The 25,299-nt window shown below is 39.4% G+C and overlaps 1 long non-coding RNA gene across 1 annotated transcript in view; it reads left to right on the top strand.

Annotated features, from left to right (window-relative positions):
• Positions 1–7,003: 7,003 nt before the first annotated feature.
• Positions 7,004–25,299, top strand: part of LOC140625073 (uncharacterized) — a 28,419-nt gene continuing 10,123 nt past the window's right edge. The window contains exons 1-2 of the long non-coding RNA XR_012024447.1: positions 7,004–7,186; positions 8,517–8,901. This is a non-coding gene — a long non-coding RNA (uncharacterized lncRNA). The remainder of the gene's footprint in view (positions 7,187–8,516; positions 8,902–25,299) is intronic.

Genomic DNA, 25,299 nt, shown 5'->3' with positions numbered 1-25,299 from the left:
TTCTCTTCTGCTCTCATGCTCATATCACCTCATCTCAGAAGCCTTTCCTGACCCACCTTACAAACTGTAGGTATAAACTAATGTTTCTATGGTTTGCTGTGAAAAGACACACACACACACACACACACACACACACACACACACACACAGATGTATGAGTTTAGTATCTTAAGTAGCTTTTCTTTCCTTTTCTGTTTTTCTTTTCTCTCTCTCCTTCCCTTCTCCCTTTCTTTCTTTCCTCTGACTTCCTCTCTCCTTCCCTTTCTCCTTTTGGTCCCTTCTATATGAACCTTGAAACAGACATTGTTACATACAGCTAACATTTCTGGTTCTCTTCATTCTGGACACACAATACAAGTGCATACAATTAATTCCCTCTTCCTGGAAGTTCAACATTATCATGTGATTTGTGTTGTCCAATGAAATGTGTGCAAAAAGTGAGCACCTCTTTCAGGCAGACGCCTTTAAGAGCTGGTGCACAATCCCCCATCTTCTTGTGCAGCAGTGACCACTAGCAAACCCAGGTGGGGGGGCTCCCTGCACTTAGGGTCCCCAGATGAGGACAACATGGGACAGAATCCCCAGAGACCTGTGGCATGCCTGCAGCATGATTAAAAATATACCTTTGCTATCTGAAGACAATAAGATATTGAATCATCACCACAGTATAACCTAGGCTACCCTGATTGATACAAACTCTTTATCAAAGTCATATTCTTATCAGAAGTTCTCAAGATGTTAGGATATAAAGTCCATTTCCAAGAGGATGCTGAAAAACATTCCTATAAGCCCTAGCAGTCATACAGCACTGTGATTACATGAAATAGTTTGACATACATACGTTAGCAAGTGTTTGAGAAAAAATTATCAAATTTATATAATCACTAATACATAAAAATTGTTACAAAATATTAACACCCTCTCAATTTTGGTTAAATTTTAAGTGACTTAATCATGAGGAACATTAATTATCATGTGGACATTTTGGCAAAATGTTTTCAGGTAACTAATTGAAGGTAAGTAAGTTTGTTTTTAAGTCAGCTGAACTTGGATGAAAGGATTTACTATTCCCATTTCTTGTTACTATCCTCATACTCTGTGTAAGAAACAAATATCCCACTTTATAAATAGCTACATCACTTAGCCTCAGTAATTCATCTATGGAAATCTGGTAAATAAATCCAGTGTTGTATCTATTTGGAAATGGTTTGGAGCTGGTAATCCCCAGATTCATTATAAAATGTACTGATTATTCCAAGCAATACAAAGTCCATGTAATAAGTAGTTAAACATATATTCATCTCTAGAATATTGAGCTGCACTGATTTAAACAAAATGCCTATGGATTTAAGCTTTCCTTTACTACATGATTCCTTCTTACAGAGAATCAGAAGGAGCGGTAAGAGACTATATGTGTTGAATGAAATGCATGACAGGATAAGACAAAGCTCTCAAGGATGCAATCCAATATCTGGAGGTTGGATGAGTACCCGATAAACTCTAAAGGTTTCAAAAGCCACAATGCTCATATGTATCCTCAGGTCACAGGAAGTTAATTTGCAGGACCGGGCACACTGCACTGATATGCAGTGATCTTCAGTACCATTCCTTCAAGAGCACACCTGCAAGCCCTGGTGCTGGCATAAATCTGATTTTAGAGAAAGGGCTTCTAAGTACTCCCATACATTAGCGGTATTAGTGGTAGGCGCGTTTGTATGTCTTTTAGCTGCACTGAACAACTACTGTGCCTTCCAAGTGGGAAATCAAGGGAAAAAACACTGAGAACTCATAATTACCATATCTGCTTCTGTTTCTGAAAGAGAGAGAATGTGTATAAAGTCCTTGTCTCTAGCTGAATTTCCTTAGATAATGTATGGAACTATTAAGATACATATTAATGCATGGCATATCATAGATGTCTCCACTAGGTTTGTGAGGAGCGGGAAGTACTACTTGTCTGCATGCATGCTTCTTCCCACCAGACTATAAACTTTTGGGATCACAGAGCACAACTGATTCCACTCCCCGTCCAGGGCAAAGGGGCCAAATCATCTTGCAAGTCACTCAAGCTCTTGGGAAGCATTCGATAAAATCTGATTTAAAGTACTTAGAACACCATCTGCCAAATGAGGATCCTTAGTGTTCTTAGCAGGCACTTACTGATTGAAGTATGGTCGTACAGTTTGTTTTAAATATAATGGATAACTAAAGAATAGTAACTTAATCTAAATGCAGATATATGCTTACACAGAGATTGTCAGACTCACTAATGAGGACTTCACGTACTTGTCAAAATACGTGGTTCTGATAGAACTCTTCTTAGCACATTCTGTATGTGAAAGGGTTTACTTCTGGGGCCTCCTCATCTCTCTCAGCAAACACCAAGTATTTTTTAAGTGACCTACGTGGCTGTATCAGCCACAGGTTTCCCGAAAAACAGAACTAGCAGGACACAGATAAACAGACAGAGATGCATTATCAGGGGCTGGCCTGTGTGATCACAGGGGCTGAGAAGTCCTGACCTGCTGTTTGCAAGCTAAAGGCCCAGGGGAGCCGGTGCTCTGGTTCCAGTTCAAGCACTGAGGCCTGAGAGCTGGGGGATGATGATGCAAGTCCTGACATGAGCCTGACAGCCCCAGACCCAGGAGCACCCAGTTCCAAGGGTGGAGAGAATGAATGCTCCAGTTCAAGCAGAGAGTGAGTCTATGCTTCCTCTGCCATCTGTCACACACAGGCCCTGGACGGAACAAGTGGGGCACACCAGTACTAGCAAGGGTGATCTGCTTCACCCAGTCTGCATTCACATGCCAACATCATCTGGAAACACCTGTATGCACACATCCATCTATCCGGATACACTCTGGCCCAGCCCTGTTGACAAAGTAAACTAACACTACGGCCCAAAGTAACTGGCAGGGGTCCCTTCTCTTCCCCCTTGCCCATCAAGCACCATGCTCTGGCCTCTCCTGATGCTCTGGACTCATCAGACATGCCTCTGGATTGCCTTGGAGCCTCCGTCCTTGTTCTTCTCCCTGCCATGATGGGTACCATTTACTGAACTGGCTGGGTATCAGTGACCTCACGTCTGTACTCAGACGTCATCTGTACTGCTCTGTAGTATCTGAAACCCAATTTCAAATTGCAATCTCCACTATACCTCCTTCTTATATTTCTGAATCAATTACTTTCTAACCTACTACAAATAATTGTAAACTTGTCTCCCAAAATGAAACCTATTCAGGACAGGGAATCACCGTGTGTTCTGGTAACCGCCGTAACTTCAGGGGACAGGAGCTTGTCTGCACATAAACACGTGCAGAAGGCAGCAATGATTTTGATGAGGACCCTATTTGTGAATATTTTTCCCTTAAGTGGGTTTTAAAAATTCATTCTAAGCTCTTTAATGCAAAAAAGAAAAACTAATACTTTTGTAATCATATATAACCAGTAGTCAGAGAAATATTCAAAATGGATTTATTTTTATGTTCATTAGTTTCTAAAAGAATAGAAATAGGATAATTAAATAGAGCAATACCTTGGGGTATGAACTTTAACTGAATCAGTATAAGGATGATCCATGCATTACGGAAGAGGACAGAGCACAGACTCTGTGGCAATGCGCGTTTAGAATCTAGGCTTTTCTACCACAGAGTAGATTTCCTGAAATGCTGGAGATGTTCAGTCTGGACTATCTGATACCTTAGCTACCAAGCACATGCAATTACTGAATTCATGAAATGTGAATATGACTAAGGATCTAAATTTATAACTTTATCTAATTTGTTTTTAAATTTAAATAGTCACTCATGGCTAATGGCAACTCCATTAGCAAGTTCAGATTTACATAATGGAGTTTAGACATTTTAAAAATTCTCTGATATTTAATTTTACCAAATGCAAAAGTGAGATGAAAATGCTTTTTTTCTTTTAGTACTAACAGGAATTAAGATAAAGATTTTAAATGGTCATTACACTGTGTGACACGTGGTGGACACTCATAACGACACTCTCGCTGTTGCTCTTGTTTCCTAAGTGTTAGGACTGTTTTCTGAAATCCTGGATCCGGGATCCCTGGGTGGCGCAGCGGTTTAGCGCCTGCCTTTGGCCCAGGGTGTGATCCTGGAGACCCAGGATCAAATCCCACGTTGGGCTCCCGGTGCATGGAGCCTGCTTCTCCCTCTGCCTGTCTCTCTCTCTCTCTCTCTCTCTGTGTGACTATCATAAAGAAATAAAAATTTTAAAAAAATGAAATCCTGGATCCTTAGCAGTGACTCCATGGCCATAGTGAGCACCCCCACCATGGTTAAGATTACTTTATCCTGGTGTTTTCACTGCTCTGTTTGCTGTAGTTAATGGTTCAGTCTAGCCCTGGGAAAAAAAGTATAAAGGAAATGCAGGAAATGCTTTGAAAAGAAAGAAGTAGGGTAATTGTTGGGATGTGATCTCAGGCTGAGTGGTTTATTTATTGCAAATCCCCAAGAAGTGTGTTTGCTGCTGTTCTCAGGCACTTCCAGCTTGTTTGTGTGTGTCCTTGCCTGACTGGTCCCTCTTGTCTCTTCCTTTCCTCTGCTAACTCAGAAAGGTGTATCCTGTTCCACCTTTTATGGTTATTTATTGTAAAATCTGTAAATCCATATGCTTGAGAAAGTGATACATGCTTCATCCAGAAATACTAATTTTGTTAATGCTAAAGGCTATTCTCATTTCTTTTTTTTTTTAATTTTTTATTGGTGTTCAATTTACTAACATACAGAATAACCCCCAGTGCCCGTCACCCATTCACTCCCACCCCCCGCCCTCCTCCCCTTCTACCACCCCTAGTTCGTTTCCCAGAGTTAGCAGTCTTTACGTTCTGTCTCCCTTTCTGATTTCTATTCTGCTTTGAGGTCAGAGTTAGATGATGAAGATACTTAAAATGTCTAAACAGTTTCTGACTCTGAGAAAGCTATTTAATCTTAGTTAAAAATAACCTGTTGTAGCTCTTGAAAAAAACTGTTTTTGTTATTGTTTTAAATGAAATCTGTGTTTCGAGAAATTCTTTGTAAGACCAGTTTGAAAACATTTCTGAAAATGCAGTAACTCTTTTCTCATGATCCCATAATCACACACACACACACACACACACACACACACACACACACGTATTTTTCCCACTTCATAATTCAGAGTCTTTGGGACAAGCTTGATAGCATATAGTCAAGCCCCATTTTAATAATACAAAGTCATAAAAGAAATACCCAAAGCAATTAACTTAAAAGAAACATGACATTATTTTTGCCAAATTTGTTTAACAAGCTTTTGAATCTGTTTCTGCTTGTCCATTTTAGATCTAAATTCTCATTCTTCTAAAATGATTTTTTTTAAATATGGAAGCTACTTCTGCAGATTCCTCAACGTCATACAGCTAAATTAAACACATGCACACATATACATACACAAAACATTCTGTAAAATGCACCTGTGAGTTTTATCCTCTGATCCTTTGGGGTGTTTGCTCAACCAATGCTCTCCTTTGGTTGAGATATAGGATATGCACAGGTGCTCCTACAACCATCATGTTTATGCTATAGTGCCCAGCTCATAGTATGGAATAAAATAAATTAATAGTAACTAATGTTAATGCAATTGTATTGAATGAATGAATAACTCATTCTGATCTCCTGACCACAGCTGACTGGACCAAGATGCTTATTCAGCTAATGTTGGTCAATCCATGGAAAGATTGCAATCTTACTCATTAACTTGGATATCCTGCAGCAAGGTCATGATTTTAGTTTCACACCTGGCACAACTATTTGGTAGCACGTATAATCAAAAGGAAAGCTAGCTCAGGTGCAGAGAGTAAGAATAAAGAGGGTCCAGAGCAAGAATCCTTCTAGCATTTTAATATATTTCACTCTGCCTTGTGCTAGCTAATCCAGGATCCTACACTTGTGACCAGAAGACCCAGGACGGATGTTATCTCTGTGACCTGGTCTCCATAAGACGGCGCTGTCCATGGCGTTCCCATCACTGCCCTATTCTCTGGAGTCTTCCGTTTGCCATCCCTGGACATTGTTGTAGGGTGCATGCTTTATTTAGCCTCTCAACTCTAGTGTGATCTGGAGGTGCAAGACACCTTGAAGTTTTTTGGAATCACTAACTAACCACAATAAAAGCTGCTCTAAGCGAACCAAGAGATGAATTTACTAAAATATTCTGTTATTCAACTAAATGTATTCATGCAACTTTCACTTAGTCAACAGAGCCTGGCTTCCTCTTATTTGGGGGCATGAAGTGGTGACAGTGGAGAGGAAAGGCGATAATACAGGAGAGAACCCAGGGTACGAGCTCGGCAGCGGGAATCCAGGTGACCCCCGGCACCCCAGCCTCTCGGAAGGCCAGCACTGCAGCATCAATGGGAGGCACAGAAAACGGAGATCATCAATCAGCCTCACAAAGGGAGACAGGAAAGCAGGGAGAACGCACCTGAGCCTCAATAGCGAGAGGAGGACTGACTGCAGCTGTCACCGAACTGATGCTCTGAAGGCACAGCAACGCAATTCTGTGCCAACAATATGTACTACTTAGGGAGCGGCAATTAGCATCACGAGGCCCCGCATAAGTGAATGGGGCCTGATGGTGTTTACTCAATTTTCAATTGCCGGAGTAGTGATAGAAAAATAAGCCCTGCAAAGCACTTTCGAAATTTCACTCACAAAAACACTGACAGACTAAACCCAAGAAAGCAAGAAGGTGAAGAAGGGAATCTCAGGGTGTGTATTATGGGGCTCTCCCCCCACCCCCAGGGCTCCCCCAGCATCCGTTTCCATAGCAACTCCAGGTCTCCATGAACTTTACAGATGATATTAAGCTAATGTCAAAACGCTTAATAAAAAAATTTACTTTATACACAGAGAGTGAACTACTTCCCAGGGTATTTTATCCTAATTCAGCATTTATTTGTGCGTTCCAACAGCATGAGAGCAGGACCGCAGAGCGATCGTTGGCGGGCGTTCTCCCACAGAGTGATGCGGGTGGAAGTCACCCCTCCGCAGCTCAGGGCTGCTGCCGATCACTTTCCAAAGCTCTTTAACACGAGGACAGACTCCTGCCACACTACGATCTGGATCCCTATGACATATCAGCCCCTCTTTTCCTTTGGATTTTCTCCTTAGGTTTCAGTTGGGAGGCCAGCAATGCAGTGGTAAGCACAACCAGTCTTAGGGTGACTTTTTTCTTAATTTTCCCTAAGCTAGTCTCAGATAATTTAATTTGGGGTAGGAAAACCATGTCATGTATTTATTGTAAAGATTTTATTTATTTATTTGAGAGAGAGCGAGCGAGCATGGGGGCTGGGAGGGGCAGAGGGGGAGCTAGAGAGAGGGAGGGGGAGAGAGAGAGAGAGAAAGAGCAAGCACAGAGGCAGAGGGAGAAGCAGACTCCCCACGAGCAGGGAGCCTGATGTGGGACTCCATCCCAGGACCCCAGGATCATGCCTTGAGCCCAAGGCAGATGCTTAACACACTGAGCCACTCAGGTGCCCCCAAACCATATTATTTATCATAACCAACCTTAAATGCTTACTCTTTTTACCAAATTATCATGTAGCCCAATCTCAGTGATGCATGTCATTGACTGTCTGGATAACTCTGGCAAATTTGGTTGGGTTACATCACTAAATCTGTTTTGGAAGGATACTTAAGGTTCATTCTTTTTTTGTCATCTGGATTGAACTTAGAGATTTAGTGGAGATTCTTCCAGAGTCCCCAGCAATTGGGCATTTTTACATAAACCTTAAGTAGGTATAATTAATTTAAATTTCATCAAAGTGTGAACGGCATTTAGTCAAATATGTAAATCTGCCCATGAGACAGAGACAGCAGGTGGGAATATTGCACCTTAGGCTTCCAAAAATGATCAATCCCATAGAAATACAAATCACTATCTAGGATAATCAGTCATCAAGCAGTGTAATTAAGTAGCTGGTTTTAACTCAAAATGCTACACTCCAGACTCTAGACATCAATAATGTACAGAGTGTACTCTCAGAATCACACTGGATTGAAAATGTGGAAGCACATACTTAAGGAGGAAATCCAGACTGACAAATTAAAGGGTGCCTGATTAAATGACCCTGTGTCTGCAGAGCAGCTCCCAATGCAGCATCATGGGACTGCATCAAGTGTTCCAAGTGGGAGGCAGCCAGGGATAGGAGGAAGAATGGCCACGTGGAGTAGCAGAGAATGATCTTGAAGACCAGGATGGCTTTCTTCTTCTGTAATTTGAAGGGACTGGGGATACAGTAACTCAAGATCTAACGATCTCAATGCATTTTGCTCTAACAGTTATTTACAGAGGACTGATTCTAAAGCAGGTATTACTGTGCCTGCTGTGTGACAGGAATAAGACAAAGTCAAGTAAGGCAACAGAAGGTTCCCTGAAAGAGTGAATGAGTCTATGGGGATGCGTTCTGTTGATCCAGTATGCTATGTAAAAATAAATACTGGTTCTGACAAAATATGTTCATATTCCAGGGGATTCAGAGGAAAGAGCACACAGTCTCTTAAGGAATCAAGGAAAATTTTAGTGAAGGAAATGACTGTGAAGTGGCCTAAATACTGGAGAGCATAAGAGCCATTGTTACGTGGAGCAGAGAGACCCTGTCCTCTCAGACTGTTGTGTTTTTACCTGGGACACAGAGACACTGGGAGCTGCTGGGAGCTGAGTTCAGAGTCAGCAGTCCAGAGGGCTACAAAGACTCTCTCCTTGGCCTGACTCCCTCAGAGTCCTCTCCACCATAATGGCCATGACCTAAGACTCTGCCCTGGGCCAGATCAGTTCAGTTTTAACAAGAACTCTGTTGGATCACTAGCGAAAATCCCCCAACCTTGATATTGGCTTGAGTCCCTCATCCACAACGTGAGTATATTACCACTCTGGCCTCAGCAAGAACCCGATGGTCTAGCCAAAATGCCCTGGCCTTCGTGTTTCCTATAGGTAACTTCCATCCACTGACCCCTTGACCACCTTGGCTACAAACCTCCACTAATTTCTGTTGTGTTCAGAGTTGAGCCTGGTCCATCTCCAGTACTGCAAAACCCCATCATAGGAGTCCCCTAGAGTAGAATCTGCCTTCACATCTTTAGCAAGGGCCGTGGATAATTCTTTTTTTTTTTTTGGATAATTTTTTTTAACATGAATACATATGTATGTGAGTATATATATTTTTTCTTGAATATATATATAAACAAGCATTGTGAATTCCTGATAGTGAGAGTCTGAAAACTGAACTGCTTCCCAAACTTGATAAGATTTTTTTTTTTTGGTATTGTGTTATTGTTACACTTACTCAGATACCCGAGAGAATCTGTTTGTGCTAAATTAGTTCCAATTTATATTTGAAATAGCAACCAGTTTGTATCTGAAATAGAAAACAGGTCTTCATTCATGGCAATATTTTTTAAAAAATTGTTATGTTTCATAAGAGCACAGAACACATTTGGAAACTAGGCGCATTTTGACAAAGACCTTTGTTACAATATTAAGGGGATAACACTTCCTTCAGTAAGATATAACAGAGCCACTGAAGCTCTCTAATAGGATGATGTTATGATTGGCACCAAACTTTATGGAAGATGATTTGTGGAGTGCTTGAGTTTAAAGAGAAGGGGTTAGAAGACTGGCCTAGAGTCTGTTGACAGTGTGGTTCATGGTCTGGGGATGCTGGGAAGGTGATGCATATCTACAGACTGTCTAGTCCAGAGCCCTAGGGAGACTCTTCCTGTTATACTCTATGTGGTGGCACCGTTAACATTGGTCAATAAACACCTTTCTCAATTATATGAGACAGCGCATGGGGTGTGAAATAGAGTGGTAGCCATGATATTTAAAGGAGAGAAAAGATGTGAAAGATTCTACTGAGAGTAGATCTAGAGGCATGGAAACATTTAGAAATAGTTACTGAAGTAGTGAGAAGAGGCTAAGTCATACCCAGATTTTAAACCCAAGTAACTTGGAGAACAAGTTATTAGCAAAACTCCTCATAGAAACAGAAGTCAGAAAGAGCTCAGTCAGGATTAGGGAGTGGAAAATGAAGTTTGGGATGATGCTAGGATTTATATGGAGTGAGTCTGAGATGCCTGCATAACATACCAATGATGATACCCAACAAAAATTTGAGATTTAAAAGTCACCCAAGTGAAGACAATACTTATAGTCATACACACACACACACACAGACACGTGCGCACACACACACAAGTGAGATTACAGAAAAGTAGTAAGATAGCAACAGGAAACACTTTAGGAAATGGTTATGTTCCATCCTAAATAAACTATGACAAGAAAGAAACCAAAGCAAAGCAATAGATACAAGAACACAGAAGTCAAAGGATGAGAGGGATCCAACAAGACCAGTGGGCCAAGAACATCAAATTATGTGGAAAGATCAGGAAGGGAGAAGATTCGACACCAGTATGTGGATTAAATGACTGAGAAATCATTGATTACCATCAGTAATTACTGTATACCTTGTACAGTAGTTACTGTCAAGGTACTTGTGGTCAACGAAAGAAGAATATAGAAACTTGTGGTGGTTGCTGAGAAAAAGATATTGTTTTTGAGTTAAAAATGTGTCCATAGGGGATCCCTGGGTGGTGCAGCCTTTTGGCGCCTGCCTTTGGCCCAGGGCGTGATCCTGGAGACCCGGGATCGAATCCCACGTCGGGCTCCCGGTGCATGGAGCCTGCTTCTCCCTCTGCCTGTGACTCTGCCTCTCTCTCTCTCTCTCTGTGACTATCATAAATAAATAAAAATTTAAAAAAAATTAAAAAAAAATGTGTCCATAGATAAGCACATGTGAGAGGAGGCGAAACAGATAATGGGATAAGAAAGTAGGAGAAACAGATGGAGCAAGAGGTCTCAGCGCAGATGCACAGGGAGGGCATGAAGGCCACGGCCAAGGACTGGCCTTAGTTGAGAAGAGAGATAAGTCCTATCATGATAAAAACAAGGGTGGAGGGAATCCATAAAATCCAGAGATATTGTAATAGAATGCAAAAGCTGAGGAAGTGCACAAAAAATTCAGGTACGACTTGATCTTTTCAGTGAAATATGAGAAGACACCTGCTAAAATTGAGGGATTTGGCATAACGGGAGAGGACAAAGCAGGAACACCTGTAGGAATAAGTCATTCTCGTCTTATTATCACAAAGAAAACCGAGGGCACGTCTATATAAACCTCTCTCATCTGTTCCCAGGACCTTAGTATGCAGGGATTTGGACACTAGTGATCCATTTTGAATTCTAATTATTTTTGGAGGTTTTTACTTGTTTGTCCCTTTTGTTTTTAGGTATAATTGACATGTAACATTGAGGCCCAGCTCAGATATCCATAAAGACATCCCGAAATCCTGGTTAAAATCAAACAATTCATGCTACTTGATATGAAAGCGCGGTTTTATGCCACTAACGTAGCTATCTCTATGACAGTTAGTTGTATCTACATACAAATACATAATATAAATGTGTGATAGCTATACTCCGTGTAGATATATTTATTTATATCTTACTTGGCCAGACCGTGAGCTTATTGAGGACAGTAAAGTGCTTTCTAGAACAATCTAGTAGACAAGAGAAACAGAGGTAGAAGGTGGGGGAATGGACAGAATCAGAATCCTTTGAGATGTGCCTTTAGGATCCTGACCTCTAAAGCAGAAGCTGCTAGAGGAAAGCTGTTATGGGCTGTGACAAATACAGGACAGGAAATAATTGTCAGGGGACTCAAAGGGAAGAGAGAATTTAGAGCCCAAAATGTACCTTTATTTCAAAGAAGTCTCAAAGCTGGTCTGTTTAATGGGCGTCTGCATATTAATCTGAGAAGTCTTCCCATTTTAAGAAGTAAAATGGAGAAATCGAATGAAGGAAACTACCCATCAACTGTCAAACGTAAAATTAAATGTACTTGACATTTTCCAATTTGATATGAAATTTCTGTGACTTTTTCAGAACTACTCCAAAATGGGCATTGGAAGGATAAAGCTCTATGTGTGCAATGAACTGAGGAGAGATTAAAAAAAAAAAAAGTTATGCAGTCATTTTCCATTATGGTCAGGCACTTTAGAATGATGAAAACTTTTACCAAACCAGAAGCATATGAATTACAACCACAGTGTCTGTGATAATTTCATTTTAACTACTGATCCAACTCTTGGGCTTGAGCTAGCATGAAGCAAGTCCCCAGATAAATTAGGAAGGAACAATCTGGGGTCTCTGTGTATGTGTGTAGAAAACATTAATGCACTCCCTGTGTTATCTTTTTCTCCTTGAACCTTGCAGGGAGATAATTTAGTGTGTTTATCTAATCAGAAAGCTCACTGAATCCTTATAAAGGGATAGGCAACATTAAATACCCAAGCCCTGGATTTGGGATAAATGCATCTTTGTAATTATCTACAGCTCATTCTAAGCCCCATATTCAATAGCTTATTTGAAGATATTATCTTAAAGAACTTAGTAAAAAATATCCCCACCCCACCCCCTTTTTAAAAAAATCTAGCATCCAGTTTATCAACTCTGAATCTTAATCTTTATTTTTTTTTTTAAGATTTTATTTATTTATTCATAGACACAGAGAGAGAGAGGCAGAGACACAGGCAGAGGGAGAAGCAGGCTCCACGCAGGGAGCCCGATGTGGGACTCGATCCTGGGTCTCCAGGATCACACCCCAGGCTGCAGGCGGCGCCAAACCGCTGCGCCACCGGGGCTGCCCTGAATCTTAATCTTTATATTCAGAAAAGATGCTTTCCTTTCTATTACTGCACTAAATTTTGATCTTTAATCATATAATGTATGGATTCTATCTCTACATCACTGCCAAACAAGAAGAATGCAAACAGTGTAGGTCTGTCTAAACAAAACCCATCAAAAGGAAATCTGAGAGTCAGCCTTAAATGAGTTTTTAGTATTTTTTTGGTTTTTGTTTTTAAATTTTATTCTCTCTCTCTTTTTCTTAGTTTAAATAAGAATCTATATTTAATTAGGAAATAGAATCCTGTCTTTTTCCTACCAACTCCTATGATAATTCTTGGAAGTTGAGCATCCACTCTGTGATGGAGACTCAATTATAAATTGTTTATACTGATTAAAGGAAAATAAAAGAACCAAAGAAAACAAATAATAAGAGCCAACTTGAAAACTGAATACACAGAATTTTATTTTATTTTATTTTTTTAAATTTATTTTTTATTGGTGTTCAATTTACTAACATACAGAATAACCCCCAGTGCCCATCACCCATTCACTCCCACCCCCCGCCCTCCTCCCCTTCTACCACCCCTAGTTCGTTTCCCCAGTCTTTACGTTCTGTCTCCCTTTCTGATATTTCCCACCCACTTCTTCTCCCTTCCCTTATATTCCCTTTCACTATTATTTATATTCCCCAAATGAATGAGAACATATAATGTTTGTCCTTCTCCGACTGACTTACTTCACTCAGCAGAATTTTAGAAATAAAGTACATATAGACAACTAAATTAAAAATGCAGTAGGTGTAATAAACTGTTGGTTAGACATAGCTAATCTGGTATTCATATTTCAGACTTTAAAGTCTCCTATTGTTAGCTTTAATTTTTGAGTTATCTTTAAGAAAATATATTAAATATAGAGAAGCAAAGGGAAGAACCTAACTGTAATGGATGTTTCCCTTGTGCCAGAGGCCTCCACAGGCACTCCATAACAGGTGGGGTACACCCGGTGCATGGCCTGTCACAGCAGGGGAGCCAGGACTCAGAAACACTCCCGCCCGTGCTGTCCACCTGGGCCAGTGGGGGCCACATGCTTAGCTGTTCTGTGCTCCTGCCTTGGGCTGTGGGGCTTCAGGTACTATGTCCATTACCTCACGTTCATATCCCTGGCCCACACACATCTGTTAAGCTCAAGAGAAGCATCCACAACTGTTGTGCTCATGGCCACTGGCACACCACCTTGGCACTTTGAAGTCTGCACTGATCCCTTTCCTGCCTCCCATCTGAATAAGCGGAAACATGTAACTCATCTCTCTCCCTTCCTTCTGTTCCTGTATCCAGTCACCTAACCCTGCTGTCTCTAAGTCCTCAAGGTAAGTTACATGCAAACCATCCTCCAGCCCAGGCCAGCAAGTCCATCAACTACATCACTGTGACAGTTCCCCTGACAGATTCTCCTATAGACCGTTTTCTCAAACTGCAAATCACTGCTCTTTCTCCTTTCCGTTGACTCCCATAAAGTCTCCTTTAAAATACTTACAAAGTCTTCAGTGACTTCAGCCCTGCCTCGATGGACACCCTCACTTCCAAGTAAGCGATCTCTCACAGCCAGCAGGCCTGTCTTACCTGGAGCATGCCATCCCACACCTCCCTCCGCACCCCAACACCCTACCCTGTGTCTCCTGGGGTGCATTTCACTTCTACTCACACCGCCAGGTCAGTTCATCTCTCACTTCTTCAAAAGGCCATACATGACTGTTAGGGTGCTGGAGGCATTCTGGTGCTAGTTCCTTTTTTTCCCCACTTGATAAAGACTTGTTATAACAACACCTTAACATACCATCAGAAGCACAGACTCTGAAGCTGGAAGGCCTGGGTTCACACCCAGGCTTAGCCCATGGCAGCTGCAGAAGCTTGGACAAGCGAGGTAGGGTCTCTCTACCTCAGGGTCTTCATCTATAAAGTGAAAAATACTCTGGTACTTACTTCAAAGAGGGCTTAGGGGTTAAAAATTGAGTTTGAGTATAAAATACTGCCCTACACATGGTATGTGAATTGTAAGCTTTTTAATAATATAGGCGTACCTTGGAGAGACTGCAGGTGTGGCTCCAGACCACTGCAGTAAGAGAATATCATGATAAGATGAGTCCAGGGGCCTCTTCTGGTTTCTCAGTGCACATAAATGTGTGTTTGCACAGTACTATAGTCATTTAAATGTGCAGTAGTATTATGCCTAAAAACCAATTTCCGTACCTTAATTTTAAAATACTTTATTGCTATCATATGGTATTTGTCTTTCTCTGACTTAGTTCACTTAGCATAATGCTCTCTACTCCACCCATATCATTGTAATGGCAAAACTTCATCTTTTCTGATGGCTATTATTCCATTGTATATATGGAGACCACATCTTCTTTATCCACTCATCTGTCAATAGACATCTGGGCTCTTTCCACAGTTTGGCAACTGTGGACATTGCTTCTATGAACATTGGGGAGGTGCCCCTTCAAATCAGTATTTTTGTATTCTTTGCATAAGTTCTAACCATCATCTGAGCTTTGAATAAGCTATAATCACTGATCACAGATCACTGTAACAAATATAATAATAATGAAGAAGTCCAAAATATCGAGAGAATCACCAAAATGTGACACAGAGACATAAAGTGAGCAAATGCCATTGGGAAAAAAATGGCACCAACTGACTTTCTCAACAGAGAATTGCCACAAACCTTCACTTTATAGGAGTGAAGCATCTGTGAAGCACAATAGAACAAGACATGCCCGTATTACTATTTTCCAGACACAGTACAGGGCGAGGAAGGACAGAGGGGCTAAGTTCCTACACTTACAGAATTTATAATGTGGAATAATATAGATACGAAAGCCCACACAAATAACGATGAAAATACTCCTATGTTAATGCTGAGAAAGACAATGTGGACCGCATGAAGCATAGGACAGTGGTATTGAGGGCAGGCAAAGACGCTGCTGAGGCTGGAACGTGGAGCAGAAGCTGGGGGAGCAACCGGCTTTCAGAGCAGGAAAACGGGACACGAGGGAGAAGCAGCCCAGGAGGAGCACACCTGACAGTGCCTGTCGTCAGGTGTGTGGCGCCTCTTTTCTGCTCTTACCCTGCCCAGCTCATTCAAAAACAAACTAAAAGCCCAAGAACAACAAATTCAATGTGTTTTTTTTTTAACCCAATGGTTTTAGGGCCTTTCCTACCTCCTTCCATTCCTGACAATAAGCACACAGCCAGAAAACAGGAGTCAAGTCTCCTGAAAACTATTTCAAATCCATCAATTCATCAAATAGGTATCAAAATCTTTAACCAGCTAATCAAATAAGTACTTAAGAGGAGGAATATCTTTGAAAGAGGATATACTTTCATATGTAAAAAGTATGTTACAAGGACACCTGGGTGGCTCAATGGTTGAACGTCTGCTTTTGGCTCAGGTCGTGATCCCAAGCCCCAGGATTGAGTCCCTCATCGGGCTTCCTGCATGGAGCCTGCTTTTCCCTCTGCCTGTGTCTCTGCCTGTCGTTCTGTGATTCTCATGAAAAAATAAATAAATCTTTAAAAAAATTAAGATTTTCTGGATTATTTTCCAGTTCTTTATCAGGACTCTGATTCTGAGTCCCTACCCTGAAGTAAACTGTAGTTGTTTGTGTAAACAATGAAGTTTCCATCTGTTCCATCTTGATTTAAAGATGTAATTTTTAAAATAAAACCATCGGGCAATTTTTATTGAAAGCACAAAATCACTCTGCTTATCACCTGAGTATATAAAATACAGATTAAAACAACAAGCTTAGAAAGATAGGATTTTACACAATGCCAGTGTCACTTTATTTGCAAAAATTTTATTTTAAATGTGCCTAACACCTTCAAAATAATTAATGGCCTAAAATATGTTCATAGAGCCCAATCTTATCTCAGATAGTAGTATCTAGGAGGACATGAAAATCAAATTAACTTGCATAGGCGTGTTTGTACTCAAATATTCCCTCTCAAATGACAGGATAAACAAAAGAAGACTTCACTGTAGCAAATCATATTTCTTCAAGAATATGTATGGCGTTTGATAGAATTTAATTTTGGAAGAATATGAAAGAAATAAATCTCAAACAGTTGCCAAGATCCTTCAGTTATACAAAATTACAGCTTTAAAAATTGTTTTCTGGTAGAGCAGCACTATTCTTTAAAACTTACACAGGTTTCTCTTGTAGAAGCTGGTTAAACTATTTTAAATATTTTTCTTATTTTCCATGACTTTTCAGTTGCCCCTGAAGTAGTATTTTAACACTATTCAATTTAGTCTATAGTTGGTATAAATAAAAAGCAATTCATTGGATTAGCCAAGCACAGGATAAATTATCCCAGGTGTGTGTGCATATGTAGTGAGTGTGTATGTAATGAGTCTGTGTGTAGTGAGTGTGTGTGTAGTGTGTGTGTATGTAGTGAGTATGTATATGCAGTTAATGTGTGTCTGTGTGTGTATGGAGGTGGATGCAGCATGTACATTAGTGTTGTCATCAGAAGTTAAAGAAGTCATTATTAAAATTTTAGAAATATGTTCAACATTTTTATTTAGAAATATTGCATCTTTGGCAATCATGTTAAACTTTCTTGCAAACAGGTGGTCTCAAGTCCTCTGCAAGCTTAGACGCAATCTCCCTGCACCGTAGGGTTGCAAACCCTTCCAAGCACCCAGTGTGGCCTTGGCCCCTCTCTGTGAGTGCATATAAACACACACAAACTATTCATATGCAACTACAGATTATTTCATGGCCGCTGTGTGTGCCATCTGTGGACCATAGTAAGAAGATTTCTCTTGACACCTTTCCTTTTAAGGGAGTTCCTTTTCTTTTCTTTTTTTCTTTTTATTATTATTATTTTTTATTTATTCATGAGAAACACACAGAGAGAGAGAGAGAGAGAGAGAGGCAGAGACACAGGCAGAGGGAGAAGCAGGCCCCATGCAGGGAGCTCGACGCGGGGCTCGATCCCAGGACTCCAGGGTCACACCCCGGGCGGAAGGCGGCACCAAACCGCTGAGCCACCCAGGCTGCCCGGGAGTTCCTTTTCAATTACTATGTTGAACCCCAGAAATTTCCTCTGGAGAAGACTTTAGAGGTTATCCAGTCTGGTTTCCTTAGAGCCTGGAGATAGGCGGTGATTTTCCCTGCACAGGTGACACTCTGCCAGTGACTCACCAGGGCTGGGACGGCCCTGCAAGTCTCCTGGACATTTGTCCAATGCTCTTTCAATTCAGGCAGGCACTCAAACTCTAAGAATATGTTGCTGGCACAGAGTAAATGGCTAAGAAAGAGAAAACTGAAGCCGACCTAAAACTCCAGATATCTTTGCTGCTGTACCATCCATTCTGAGCAGCAGCTGTTTCCCCTGGGATCACACAAACACCAAGATAAATAAAGTCCTGCTTCTTGCTTTACTGCACAAATCCTGCAGGGCTAATCTGAGCACAGGGCTCCTGTTAGCTTCCAAGGTACCCTTTAGTTCTTGATTCAGCTCTGCAGGGATATTAAACAAGACAAGATGCAGGCCAATGCCTCTGAGATGAAAACTGGAAACAAATTACGACACGCCATTTAGTTGAATAATAAGAAAAATGTGTTCCATCCCTACACTCTACAAATTTCTCTGACAATCTCCCTTAATCTTCCGACACTTGGGTCTCATTCTTTTACAATATTATTTCTATCACAACAATGAAATGTGGGTTATTTCATCTCAGGGAAACTTGGATACAATTTGTTAAGCGGTAATTGTGTTACCTACACTATTGATTTGGGCATTCATCCCACAAAGGGCTTGGCGAGTGAAGTTTGCTTGAGCTGCGTTTCCTGGCATTAACTTTATAGACACTAAGGTGAAGGTCTTTTACTTCTTTCAAAGAAAGGCTAAATACAAATATTTCTTAGAAAGTTAATGTTCCTCAACCAGGGAGCTAACAACAGGACCACAAGTTACTCTGTCACACACAGATCGATTCCAAACACAGGCAATTTCTAATAAAGAATGGCAGGTTAAAGACAAAAGACTCATTAATAATGAAAGGATCATCAGCTTTTTTTTTCCATTTAATCAAATTAGATCAGATGACAAATAAAATAAATAAAACAATTCTGAGATATCTCTCAAAATCAAGAAAACTGAAACAAGTGAAATCTAGACACAGGGGTTCTCAAATTTATTTTTTAAGTTCTTAAACTCTTAGTTAACATACAGTGTAATATTAGTTGCAGGTATACAATACTACGATTCAATAGTTCCATATAACACTCAGTGCTCATCATCACATGGGACAATCATCTAGGGGATCCTGTTCAAACTCAGATTCTGGTTCAGTGAGACTACCCTGAGTCTGGGGGCTTAAGACAGCTGTTGGCTAAGATAATCAATGATGGAATTTTGTTTTTCTGAGTACTAATGCTTATTACTGAGCACCTGCTATGTGCAAGGAACTTTACTCATATTATGTTCAACACTCATAAAGACTGCCTGAGGAAGATGCCATTTCCCCTCTTCTACAGATAATACAAAATAAAGTCCACAAAGAAAATACACAATGTGAAAAGGGTAAAAACATACAAGTGGCTAGAACTGGGGCCTGAATTTAAGGTTATCTGGCTTAAAACCTTTTCATTCATATATTTGAATTGAAACAAGTATGAATGGAATATGCACATGTGTGGAATATTGTGTTCTAAGAAAACAGAGCAGTATAGAAGATAGAGTCTGAACTAATGGAGCTTATGTTCTAGCAGGGAAGACAAAATTAAAGCAACAGACTCTATAATTAGTTACATAATTATGATTTGTTAAATCCTGTGAAATAAAGTTCAAGGTGTTCTCGAAGATTATAAAAAGAAAGACTAGCCTAATATGGGTTAAAATAAAAAAAAATGCTTCCCCAAAGAAATGCCTTTTGAGTTGAGTTAGACAGATGAGTAAAAATTAACTAGGTGATTGGAGGTGGGGGTCAATGTGCAGGTTGCAGAACACCTCAATGCAGGCAGATGGATAGTATGTACAAAGCCCCAGGGAGAGAAAACCACACAGGTTAGCGATAAAGGGTCTGAAATGGGGCCAGTGAGAAAGGTATCAACCAGATCATGCGAAGTCATGAGGCTATGTTTATAATTTTATTATTTTTTAAAACTTATTTTATTTAAATTCAATTAGTTAACATACAGGGTATCATTAGTTTCAGATGTAGAGTCAGTTATTCATCAGTTTCATATAACACCCAGCACTCATCACATCATGTGCCCTCCTTAAGGCCCATCACCCCATCCCTCCACCTACCTCCCCTCCAGCGACCCTCAGTTTGTTTCCCAGAGTTAAGGGTCTCTTATAGTTTGTCTCTCTTTCTGATTTTCTTTATATTTATCTCCCTCCCCCAATGATCCTCTGTTATTTTATATTACACATATGAGTGACACCATTTAATTATCTTATCTAATTGACCTATTTCACTCAGCATAATACTCTCCAGTTCCATCCACATGGATGTAAATGGTAAGATTTCATCCTTTCTGATGGCTGAGTAACATTCCATTGTGTGTGTGTGTGTGTGTGTGTGTGTGTGTGTGTGTGTGCCTGCCATCACCATGCCTACTGAGATGCTTACATTGTCTTATGATTTTCAAAGGGAAGCAGATCTCTCAGTTGTAGTACCATAGTATAAACTGGTTTTGGAGTCTATCATTACAATATTAAAAGTAAATAATCAAATAAATAATGACAAGTCCTAACTTTGAAACTGTTATACCATCAGGAGTACAAATCTTGCAATTTCTGGAAGGCCAAAGATCCAAAGAAGTATAGTATGATATGCATTAGTGTCCCATTGCTGTTATAACAAATTCCCACAAACTAAGTGGCTTAGAACAACATGGATATTTATTATCTTACATTTCTGGATGTGAGAAGCCTAAAATGGGATGGTGGAGTTGTGTTCCTCACTCCCTGGCCTTTGCTAGCGGCTAGAGCCCACCATATTGCCTGGCCCTTGGGCCCTTTCCCATGTCACCCTGGTCTCTGCTTCTGTTGCCATATTTCCTTCTCTGAAGCTGATGCTCTTGCCTCATTCTTATAAGGACCCTATGATTGTACTGGGCCCACACAGATAATCCGAGAGAATTCCCCATCTCAGCATCCTGTACATAATCACATCTACAAAGAACCTTTTACAATGTAAAGTTATATACTTCCAGGTTTCAGGGTTTAAGACAGGAGCATCTTTTGGTTTGGGATCAGGGATGGGGGAGAATTGGCATTATTCCGTCTGGAATAACATTCAACATGTATATTGAATTCTCTTGTCATTTTGAATTATAAGCATTACATAAAATATAGTTTCTATAGAGCTTAAAACATAAACATGGATGATTAGCTTCACGTCTACAATTTATCTAGACTGTATGAACACATGTCAATCAATTATAATAATAAAAAAGAAACCTAAGGATTTTATGAGACTGAAATGAATAAAAATGGCATATGCTCTAAAAACACAATGAAATTCAGTACCTGGTGTAGAGAAATGAGGGTGTTCAGTAGTTAGAAAGACCCACATTAATATTCTTTTTTTTTTCTTTTTTTTTTTCACATTAATATTCTTTTTATTTTCTGTCTTATTTGAAATATGAGAATAATCGTCCTCTTCCTCCTCCTCCTTCCTATCCGTCTCTCTCTCATAACATTATTCAAAGAATAATAAAGTCAAATAATCTTTGTGAACTTTCTATCCCACAGTAAACACTCAATGACATGGAATCATCATGCCTTCTCATGGTCATAAACCCCCACCCAAGGAACCCACTAGCCTGACTTATACAGTCTGGGTCAACAGACTTCTGTCTCACATTTCACATAAGTGAAATAGTGTATTGCATGTGTATATGGGTAGGTTTTATTCTTCCTGTCCCATGAATCTATTATGCCTTTGTTGTGTATTTTTCTATTCTGTAAGTATAACTCAATTTATTACTCATCTTATTTATACTTTAGATAGACAACTAGTTCCTCTTGTATTTTTGGCTACTGCCAACTTGGATGGTATGAACACTCAGACACACGCATTTTGGTGCATGTATTCCTGTTGAGTCAGGACTTCAGTATGGGATTGCTAGTTCAGCATATATATAAATTGAACTTATGAGACTGCCAAAGAGTTTTCTGATGTAGCTGCAATAATTTATAATTTTACAATCAAGGCATGAGAGTATTAGTTGTTCCACAAGCTCTCCAATGTAGACTTTTGTCCTTTTAAATATCTTCTTATTACGGTGAGTGAATGTTATCACATCATTATTTTAATTTGCATTTCCCCAGTAATAATAATACAGTATTTTCACATTTGTTGGCTTCCAGATTTTCTATTATTTTACTGTCTTTCTTCATATTGAAATATGACAGTATATATGCACAAACAGAGTGCCTGGGTGGCTCAAATGGTGAAATGTCTGCCTTCCACTCAGGTCATGATCCCAGAGTCCCGGGATCCAGCCCTGCTCTCTGCTTAGTGGGGAGTCTGCTTCTCCCTCTGCTTCTCCCTGCTGCTAATGTTCTCTCTCTCTCTCTCACTGTCAGATGAAGAGATAAAAAAAATCTTTAAAAAATATGCACAAACATATCTGAGAAACAAGTACTTTACCAAGTATATATGTTGGTAACTAACATATTCTTCCCTCCTAGGAATTGCATTTCTTCCTCTCTTAATGGCATCATTAAAAATAGAGAATGTCTTAATTTTAATGGATTCCAGTTTGTAAACCATTTTCTTTATTGTTACTTGTTCGGTGACCTGGTTAAGAAGTCATGACCTCACCCATCATAACCCTATGATGATTTTTTTTTGCATAATCTTCCAAAATACTTATTATTTAATCTAATTATTTAGGTCGATAATCTCACCTGAATTGATTTTTGCTTTTATTGTAAGGTTGGAACAAAAGTAATTTTTTTTGTATGGACATATACTTGGCTCAACATAAATTATTTAATAGCTTATTTGTGATGCTTTTGAAATTCTTCCATACACAAACATTCTATTTATATATAATAATTTATTTTATTTTTACTTTATTTTAATCTCTATTTTTCTTAGTTTATTAAACTGGTTATGATCTCTGATATAGTCTTAAGTATCCCTGGTGATGGTTTGCTTCCTTATCCTATCCAAATCTCAAATCTCAGGAAGAAAGTTTTCAGTACTTACCAATTCAACACATTGGAAGTTTTGGGGGTTTTGGTTTTTTTGGGAGTTTTTTTGTTTTGTTTTTTGGGAGGAGGTTGTTGTTTTTTAAGAGAGAGTTATGGGAAGAGGGGAAGGGGGAGAAGGAGGAAGAAAATCCCAAGTAGGTATGCTCCATGCTCAGTGTAGAGTCTGATTCAGGGTTCAATTCCATGGCCTTGAGATCATGACCTGAGCCGAAACCACAAGTCAGACCCTCAACCAAATGAACCACCTAGGCATGCGTTTTCTGAGTTTTTAAAATTATAAATGAGTATAGATTTTTATGAATACTTTTTTACTTTCCTATTAAGATCATATATTCCTCTTCTATTTTTCTGTTATTATGATGAATTACATTGATTGAATTTTAAATGTTAAAAAAATAAAACAAAACATTGCATACCTGGAACAAACATCATGGCTTGTTGTATAATGTCCCTTTTAAAAACTACTGATATGGCCCCAACAAATGAACCACACCTCTTATTATTTATTCTCTTATGTAGTTCCATTTCCTTAATTTGAGGCTAGCTTTGAGACTTGACCTGCTTTTGACTGCTAGTATATGACGGTAGAGACAGTACATGAATTCTGAGACAAGACCATAAGAACCTTTTCAGACCCCTCCAGGAATAACTCTCTCTAGGGAAAGCCCGCTGACATGTAAGTAGCACTGGTATGGCCATACACTGAGGAAGTTTGGATTAAAAACGTGGAAAGGCCATATAGAGAGTAGACATGTCCAACCAACACCCAGTTGTGTCAGCCCTCCAGCAGAGACAGTAGCCATGAGAAGGGAGAAGCCTTCAAAGGGCTCCTGTCAGAACTCACGTCTGACTATACTTGTATGAAAGACCTCAAGAAAACACTTGCTAACTGAAGTTATTCAACACACAGACCTCTGGAAGATAATAATAGATTGTTATTTTAAACTACCAACTGGGGGGGTTGTTTGTTGTTGTTCTGTTTTTCAAGCAACAGATAATTGGAACAATGGTATTTGTTCTGCTAATCCCCCACTTAGAATTTCTGTGCCAGTTTTCATGAGATAGAATGGCATGCTTGTGTAAAATTTTGGTTAGTCTTGCTTTATAAAATGAGTAGATATATATTTTATCTGAAAGAGTTTTTGTATTAGACTCTGAAATTCACCAGTGAAAGAACCTCAGTGTGGAGTGTACTCTGTAGAATTCAGTAGAAGAAGTTAACAGGTTATAGAATATTTTAGATTTTCTATTTCTTCTGATGGTTATTTGATCTATATTTTCAAATTTATTGACGAAATGTATTCAAATAACTTTTATTATGTATTTAAAATCCATAGAATGTGTAATATCCTTGACACACACAATATTTTCCATTTCTATTTGCTTCTTATCTTCAGGGGTAGAGAGGAAGCAAGGAGCAGGTTGTAAATAAAAAATGTATTTTGATTATTTTACTTTCGACTTTCTATGTCATTACACCTAAGATGTGCCTCTTATAAGCAACATAGGGTTGGATTTTAATTTTTAAAATTTGGCTGATAATATTCATGATTTAGTAAGAATATTTAGTTCATTCACATTTAGATTTAAATCTTCCATTTTGTTATTAATTTCCTATTTGTTCTGGCTACTCTAATCCTTTCTTATTCTTTCTTAATTTCTTTTGGATTATCAAGATTACTATTACAATACAATAATTGCTATTATTATTATTACTATTCTTATTTTCCACTCTTCACCTCTATTAGATTTTTAGTTAAACGTGTTTACTATAAATATCTTCCACTTTTAAGTAGTTTCTCTACAGATTTTCACTGTAGAGACTTTCACTTTCTAACAACTTATCAGAGATATTCGAAATTAGAACTCATCACATCCCAGACGATCAAGATCATTGCTTTATTTCCTTGTTTACCTTTAATAACTCAACTTTTTAACCTCCTGACTTTTGTGCCATTATTTGCATATGATTTAATTCTACATACATAGGTTTTTTTTTTTTTTTATGATAGGCACACAGTGAGAGAGAGAGGCAGAGACACAGGCAGAGGGAGAAGCAGGCTCCATGCACCGGGAGCCCGCTGTGGGATTCGATCCTGGATCTCCAGGATCGTGCCCTGGGCCAAAGGCAGGCACTAAACCACTGCGCCACCCAGGGATCCCATACATACATACATTTTAAACCAGCAAATATTTTTGTTTTTATGGCCAACCAGCCTTTAAATTTATACATGTATTTATTTTTAGTAAATTCTTTAGTCTCTCTGCTTTTCTGATTTCCATCAGGAATTTATTTCCTGCTGTTTCATACACTGCC

This window comes from Canis lupus, chromosome 3, assembly GCF_048164855.1.
Source record: "Canis lupus baileyi chromosome 3, mCanLup2.hap1, whole genome shotgun sequence".
Classification (NCBI taxonomy): Eukaryota; Metazoa; Chordata; class Mammalia; order Carnivora; family Canidae; genus Canis; species Canis lupus.
This window is presented reverse-complemented; position numbering and strand designations above follow the sequence as displayed.